Source organism: Drosophila bipectinata, unplaced genomic scaffold, assembly GCF_030179905.1.
Source record: "Drosophila bipectinata strain 14024-0381.07 unplaced genomic scaffold, DbipHiC1v2 scaffold_36, whole genome shotgun sequence".
In the NCBI taxonomy this organism is placed as follows: domain Eukaryota; kingdom Metazoa; phylum Arthropoda; class Insecta; order Diptera; family Drosophilidae; genus Drosophila; species Drosophila bipectinata.
The window spans coordinates 6030-13725 of NW_027222962.1; the positions used below are offsets into that span (position 1 = coordinate 6030).

The 7696-nt window shown below is 36.4% G+C and overlaps 3 non-coding genes across 3 annotated transcripts; all 3 read left to right on the forward strand.

Annotated features, from left to right (window-relative positions):
* The first annotated feature begins 274 nt into the window (after positions 1-274).
* LOC138927586 (small subunit ribosomal RNA) lies at positions 275-2269 on the forward strand. Its single transcript, XR_011444037.1, has one exon. It is a non-coding gene; the product is annotated as a small subunit ribosomal RNA (ribosomal RNA).
* A 706-nt stretch (positions 2270-2975) lies between these two features.
* Positions 2976-3154, forward strand: LOC138927583 (5.8S ribosomal RNA). Its single transcript, XR_011444035.1, has one exon. It is a non-coding gene; the product is annotated as a 5.8S ribosomal RNA (ribosomal RNA).
* Positions 3155-3473: 319 nt separating this feature from the next.
* Positions 3474-7423, forward strand: LOC138927588 (large subunit ribosomal RNA). The gene has a single exon (XR_011444039.1). It is a non-coding gene; the product is annotated as a large subunit ribosomal RNA (ribosomal RNA).
* Positions 7424-7696: the final 273 nt, after the last annotated feature.

Consider the following 7696-nt stretch of genomic DNA (forward strand, 5'->3'; position numbering starts at 1 on the left):
ATAAAAAGACCGCCCGCTCATATAAATACCCTAACACAAACGAGGGTTTAAGAAAAAGCCATGAAAAAAATATACCCTGAGGTGTATGCGTTGGGCACCCGAGGGATATATTATAAATATATATATATATATATATATTTTAATAAATGAACGAATATTGAATGCCATATAATAATTGGCCAAATTCGTTAATATTTTAATTTATACAAATATTTGCAATATTTATTTTCTATATATCAATATGAAAATGAAATATATCAAAGATATAAACATTATTCTGGTTGATCCTGCCAGTAGTTATATGCTTGTCTCAAAGATTAAGCCATGCATGTCTAAGTACACACGCATTAAAAGTGAAACCGCAAAAGGCTCATTATATCAGTTATGGTTCCTTAGATCGTTAACAGTTACTTGGATAACTGTGGTAATTCTAGAGCTAATACATGCAATTAAAACATGAACCTTATGGGACATGTGCTTTTATTAGGCTAAAACCAAGCGATCGCAAGATCGTTATATTGGTTGAACTCTAGATAACATGCAGATCGTATGGTCTTGTACCGACGACAGATCTTTCAAATGTCTGCCCTATCAACTTTTGATGGTAGTATCTAGGACTACCATGGTTGCAACGGGTAACGGGGAATCAGGGTTCGATTCCGGAGAGGGAGCCTGAGAAACGGCTACCACATCTAAGGAAGGCAGCAGGCGCGTAAATTACCCACTCCCAGCTCGGGGAGGTAGTGACGAAAAATAACAATACAGGACTCATATCCGAGGCCCTGTAATTGGAATGAGTACACTTTAAATCCTTTAACAAGGACCAATTGGAGGGCAAGTCTGGTGCCAGCAGCCGCGGTAATTCCAGCTCCAATAGCGTATATTAAAGTTGTTGCGGTTAAAACGTTCGTAGTTGAACTTGTGCTTCATACGGGTAGTACAACATACAATTGTAGTTAGTACTATACCTTTATGTATGTAAGCGTATTACCGGTGGAGTTCTTATATATGTTTAAATACTTGTATTTTTTCATATGTTCCTCCTATTTAAAAACCTGCATTAGTGCTCTTAAACGAGTGTTATTGTGGGCCGGTACAATTACTTTGAACAAATTAGAGTGCTTAAAGCAGGCTTCAAATGCCTGAATATTCTGTGCATGGGATAATGAAATAAGACCTCTGTTCTGCTTTCATTGGTTTTCAGATCAAGAGGTAATGATTAATAGAAGCAGTTTGGGGGCATTAGTATTACGACGCGAGAGGTGAAATTCTTGGACCGTCGTAAGACTAACTTAAGCGAAAGCATTTGCCAAAGATGTTTTCATTAATCAAGAACGAAAGTTAGAGGTTCGAAGGCGATCAGATACCGCCCTAGTTCTAACCATAAACGATGCCAGCTAGCAATTGGGTGTAGCTACTTTTATGGCTCTCTCAGTCGCTTCCCGGGAAACCAAAGCTTTTGGGCTCCGGGGGAAGTATGGTTGCAAAGCTGAAACTTAAAGGAATTGACGGAAGGGCACCACCAGGAGTGGAGCCTGCGGCTTAATTTGACTCAACACGGGAAAACTTACCAGGTCCGAACATAAGTGTGTAAGACAGATTGATAGCTCTTTCTCGAATCTATGGGTGGTGGTGCATGGCCGTTCTTAGTTCGTGGAGTGATTTGTCTGGTTAATTCCGATAACGAACGAGACTCAAATATATTAAATAGATATCTTCAGGATTATGGTGTTGAAGCTTATATAGCCTTCATTCATGGTAGCAGTAAAATGTTTATTGTGTTTGAATGTGTTTATATAAGTGGAGCCGTACCTGTTGGTTTGTCCCATTATAAGGATACTAGCTTCTTAAATGGACAAATTGCGTCTAGCAATAATGAGATTGAGCAATAACAGGTCTGTGATGCCCTTAGATGTCCTGGGCTGCACGCGCGCTACAATGAAAGTATCAACGTGTATTTCCTAGACCGAGAGGTCCGGGTAAACCGCTGAACCACTTTCATGCTTGGGATTGTGAACTGAAACTGTTCACATGAACTTGGAATTCCTAGTAAGTGTGAGTCATTAACTCGCATTGATTACGTCCCTGCCCTTTGTGCACACCGCCCGTCGCTACTACCGATTGAATTATTTAGTGAGGTCTCCGGACGTGATCACTGTGACGCCTTGTGTGTTACGGTTGTTTCGCAGAAGTTGACCGAACTTGATTATTTAGAGGAAGTAAAAGTCGTAACAAGGTTTCCGTAGGTGAACCTGCGGAAGGATCATTATTGAATGAATCTTATCCGTTATTAAAATATTTATTATATATAAATATATAAATAAAAATTACCCAAAAATAAAAGACATATATATTATATTGAATATATAGACCATTTGTTGTCTTCAATATAAATTGCGTGTATATTTAATTAATATACATGCGTTGCGTGATGTATTGTTCATATTAAATTATGCGCATACATTGATAAATGCAACACCTAAAATATACATTGTTGTACCTGATATACAGGTTAATGCTTTATATAATATTAAAACAATATAAATTATATTTATATTGATTATATAAAACTAAGACATTTCGCAACAATTATTTTAGGTATATCAAAAAATTAAACATATTTTATATGTTTAAATATAGACGAATGTATTGAATATAAATTGCGTGTATATTTAATTAATATACATGCGTTGCGTGATGTATTGTTCATATTAAATTATGCGCATACATTGATAAATGCAACACCTAAAATATACATTGTTGTACCTGATATACAGGTTAATGCTTTATATAATATTAAACAATATAAATTATATTTATATTGATTATATAAAACTAAGACATTTCGCAACAATTATTTTAGGTATAAAAATAACTTTATTGAAGGAATTGATATATGCCAGTTAAATGGTGTATTTTTAATTTCTTTCAATAAAAACATAATTGACGAATTGTATATTTATATATATTTATAAAACTCTAAGCGGTGGATCACTCGGCTCATGGGTCGATGAAGAACGCAGCAAACTGTGCGTCATCGTGTGAACTGCAGGACACATGAACATCGACATTTTGAACGCATATCGCAGTCCATGCTGTTATGTACTTTAATTAATTTTATAGTGCTGCTTGGACTACATATGGTTGAGGGTTGTAAGACTATGCTAATAAAGTTGCTTATTATTATATATTTTTATAATGATATGCATATGGTATATTATTGGATATATTTATATATTCATAATATTAAATATAAAAGCAATTATCTCAAATATTTATAAAAGAAAAAATGAAGATATACAATTCTTTCTTTTTTTCAATTCAAATAATACTGAGAAATGTCTAGCATAAAAAAAATTAAATTTTTTTTAACTAGAATTGTCTCTTATTTAAAGATGCGAAAATTGAAAATATATCAAATATATTGTTCTTCATAGAGATATATTGTTTATATATATATACATTGCTTTATACAACCTCAACTCATATGGGACTACCCCCTGAATTTAAGCATATTAATTAGGGGAGGAAAAGAAACTAACAAGGATTTTCTTAGTAGCGGCGAGCGAAAAGAAATCAGTTCAGCACTAAGTCACTTTGTCTATATGGCAAATGTGAGATGCAGTGTATGGAGCGTCAATATTCTAGTATGAGAAATTAACGATTTAAGTCCTTCTTAAATGAGGCCATTTACCCATAGAGGGTGCCAGGCCCGTATAACGTTAATGATTACTAGATGATGTTTCCAAAGAGTCGTGTTGCTTGATAGTGCAGCACTAAGTGGGTGGTAAACTCCATCTAAAACTAAATATAACCATGAGACCGATAGTAAACAAGTACCGTGAGGGAAAGTTGAAAAGAACTCTGAATAGAGAGTTAAATAGTACGTGAAACTGCTTAGAGGTTAAGCCCGATGAACCTGAATATCCATTATGGAAAATTCATCATTAAAGTTATAATATTTAAATAATATTATAGAAATAGTGTGCATTTTTTCCATATAAGGACATTGTAATCTATTAACATATATAATTTATCATAAAATATGACTTATAGTTTATTCAAATTATTATGCTTGCATTTTAACATAGGATAAATGTCATTAATTTGATAAAGTGTTGATAGATTAATAAGAATACAGTGCGTTAATTTTTCGGAATTATATAATGGCATAATTATCATTGATTTTTGTGTTTATTATATGCACTTGTATGATTAACAATGCGAAAGATTCAGGATACCTTCGGGACCCGTCTTGAAACACGGACCAAGGAGTCTAACATATGTGCAAGTTATTGGGATATAAACCTAATAGCGTAATTAACTTGACTATTAATGGGATTAGTTTTTTAACTATTTTATAGTTAATTAACACAATCCCGGGGCGTTCTATATAGTTATGTATAATAATATTTATATTATTTATGCCTCTAACTGGAACGTACCTTGAGCAGATATGCTGTGACCCGAAAGATGGTGAACTATACTTGATCAGGTTGAAGTCAGGGGAAACCCTGATGGAAGACCGAAACAGTTCTGACGTGCAAATCGATTGTCAGAATTGAGTATAGGGGCGAAAGACCAATCGAACCATCTAGTAGCTGGTTCCTTCCGAAGTTTCCCTCAGGATAGCTGGTGCATTTTAATGTTATATAAAATAATCTTATCTGGTAAAGCGAATGATTAGAGGCCTTAGGGTCGAAACGATCTTAACCTATTCTCAAACTTTAAATGGGTAAGAACCTTAACTTTCTTGATATGAAGTTTAAGGTTATGATATAATGTGCCCAGTGGGCCACTTTTGGTAAGCAGAACTGGCGCTGTGGGATGAACCAAACGTAATGTTACGGTGCCCAAATTAACAACTCATGCAGAAACCATGAAAGGCGTTGGTTGCTTAAAACAGCAGGACGGTGATCATGGAAGTCGAAATCCGCTAAGGAGTGTGTAACAACTCACCTGCCGAAGCAACTAGCCCTTAAAATGGATGGCGCTTAAGTTGTATACCTATACATTACCGCTAAAGTAGATGATTTATATTACTTGTAATATAAATTTTGAAACTTTAGTGAGTAGGAAGGTACAATGGTATGCGTAGAAGTGTTTGGCGTAAGCCTGCATGGAGCTGCTATTGGTACAGATCTTGGTGGTAGTAGCAAATAATCGAATGAGACCTTGGAGGACTGAAGTGGAGAAGGGTTTCGTGTGAACAGTGGTTGATCACGAGTTAGTCGGTCCTAAGTTCAAGGCGAAAGCCGAAAATTTTCAAGTAAAAATAAATATTACAATTATTGTGAAAATTATATACTTGAATAATTTTGAACGAAAGGGAATACGGTTCCAATTCCGTAACCTGTTGAGTATCCGTTTGTTATTAAATATGGGCCTCGTGCTCATCCTGGCAACAGGAACGACCATAAAGAAGCCGTCGAGAGATATCGGAAGAGTTTTCTTTTCTGTTTTATAGTCGTACTACCATGGAAGTCTTTCGCAGAGAGATATGGTAGATGGGCTAGAAGAGCATGACATATACTGTTGTGTCGATATTTTCTCCTCGGACCTTGAAAATTTATGGTGGGGATACGCAAACTTCTCAACAGGCCGTACCAATATCCGCAGCTGGTCTCCAAGGTGAAGAGTCTCTAGTCGATAGAATAATGTAGGTAAGGGAAGTCGGCAAATTAGATCCGTAACTTCGGGATAAGGATTGGCTCTGAAGATTGAGATAGTCGGGCTTGATTGGGAAACAATAATATGGTTTATGTGCTCGTTCTGGGTAAATAGAGTTATAATCATTTATGGTTGTAACTTGTTCCCCGGATAGTTTAGTTACGTATCCAATTGTGGAACTTTCTTGCTAAAATTTTTAAGAATACTAGTTGGGTCAAACCAATTAGTTCTTATTAATTATAACGATTATCAATTAACAATCAATTCAGAACTGGCACGGACTTGGGGAATCCGACTGTCTAATTAAAACAAAGCATTGTGATGGCCCTAGCGGGTGTTGACACAATGTGATTTCTGCCCAGTGCTCTGAATGTCAAAGTGAAGAAATTCAAGTAAGCGCGGGTCAACGGCGGGAGTAACTATGACTCTCTTAAGGTAGCCAAATGCCTCGTCATCTAATTAGTGACGCGCATGAATGGATTAACGAGATTCCTTCTGTCCCTATCTACTATCTAGCGAAACCACAGCCAAGGGAACGGGCTTGGAATAATTAGCGGGGAAAGAAGACCCTTTTGAGCTTGACTCTAATCTGGCAGTGTAAGGAGACATAAGAGGTGTAGAATAAGTGGGAGATATTAGACTTCGGTTTGGTATCGACAATGAAATACCACTACTCTTATTGTTTCCTTACTTACTTGATTAAATGGAACGTGTATCATTTCCTAGCCATTATACGGATATATTTATTATATCTTATGGTATTGGGTTTTGATGCAAGCTTCTTGATCAAAGTATCACGAGTTTGTTATATAATCGCAAACAAATTCTTTAATGAGAGATGCATTCATGTATTATCGATTTGAAAATTTGGTATAACTCCAATTACTCAGGTATGATCCAATTCAAGGACATTGCCAGGTAGGGAGTTTGACTGGGGCGGTACATCTCTCAAATAATAACGGAGGTGTCCCAAGGCCAGCTCAGTGCGGACAGAAACCACACATAGAGCAAAAGGGCAAATGCTGACTTGATCTCGGTGTTCAGTACACACAGGGACAGCAAAAGCTCGGCCTATCGATCCTTTTGGTTTAAAGAGTTTTTAACAAGAGGTGTCAGAAAAGTTACCATAGGGATAACTGGCTTGTGGCGGCCAAGCGTTCATAGCGACGTCGCTTTTTGATCCTTCGATGTCGGCTCTTCCTATCATTGTGAAGCAAAATTCACCAAGCGTTGGATTGTTCACCCATGCAAGGGAACGTGAGCTGGGTTTAGACCGTCGTGAGACAGGTTAGTTTTACCCTACTAATGACAAAACGTTGTTGCGACAGCATTCCTGCGTAGTACGAGAGGAACCGCAGGTACGGACCAATGGCACAATACTTGTTCGAGCGAACAGTGGTATGACGCTACGTCCGTTGGATTATGCCTGAACGCCTCTAAGGTCGTATCCGTGCTGGACTGCAATGATAAATAAGGGGCAATTTGCATTGTATGGCTTCTAAACCATTTAAAGTTTATTATTTATATTTTAAACGACAATGGATGTGATGCCAATGTAATTTGTAACATAGTAAATTGGGAGGATCTTTGATCACCTGATGCCATGCTAGTTACATATGAAAACATTATTTAATACAATGACAAAGCCTAGAATCAATTGTAAACGACTTTTGTAACGGGCAAGGTGTTGTAAGTGGTTGAGCAGCTGCCATACTGCGATCCACTGAAGCTTATCCTTTGCTTGATGATTCGAAATATAAAAAAAATGTAAATATGCATGTGTAAATATGTATATTTAGTATAAAAAATCTTTATATGCTATATCTAAGAAAGCATATAAGGATTTATCACGGGTTGTCCACGTTTCCCTACTAATTGTGGCCTACTAACTGTTTCGTCATCTTATTAGTGACGTGAAAAATGAAAATAATATTTTTCATTTATATTGTTATAAGTCTTAAACCTTAAGACGGCGGGAGTTGAATTACTTTCGTTTAGGTAGCCAAATGCCTCGTCATCTTATTAG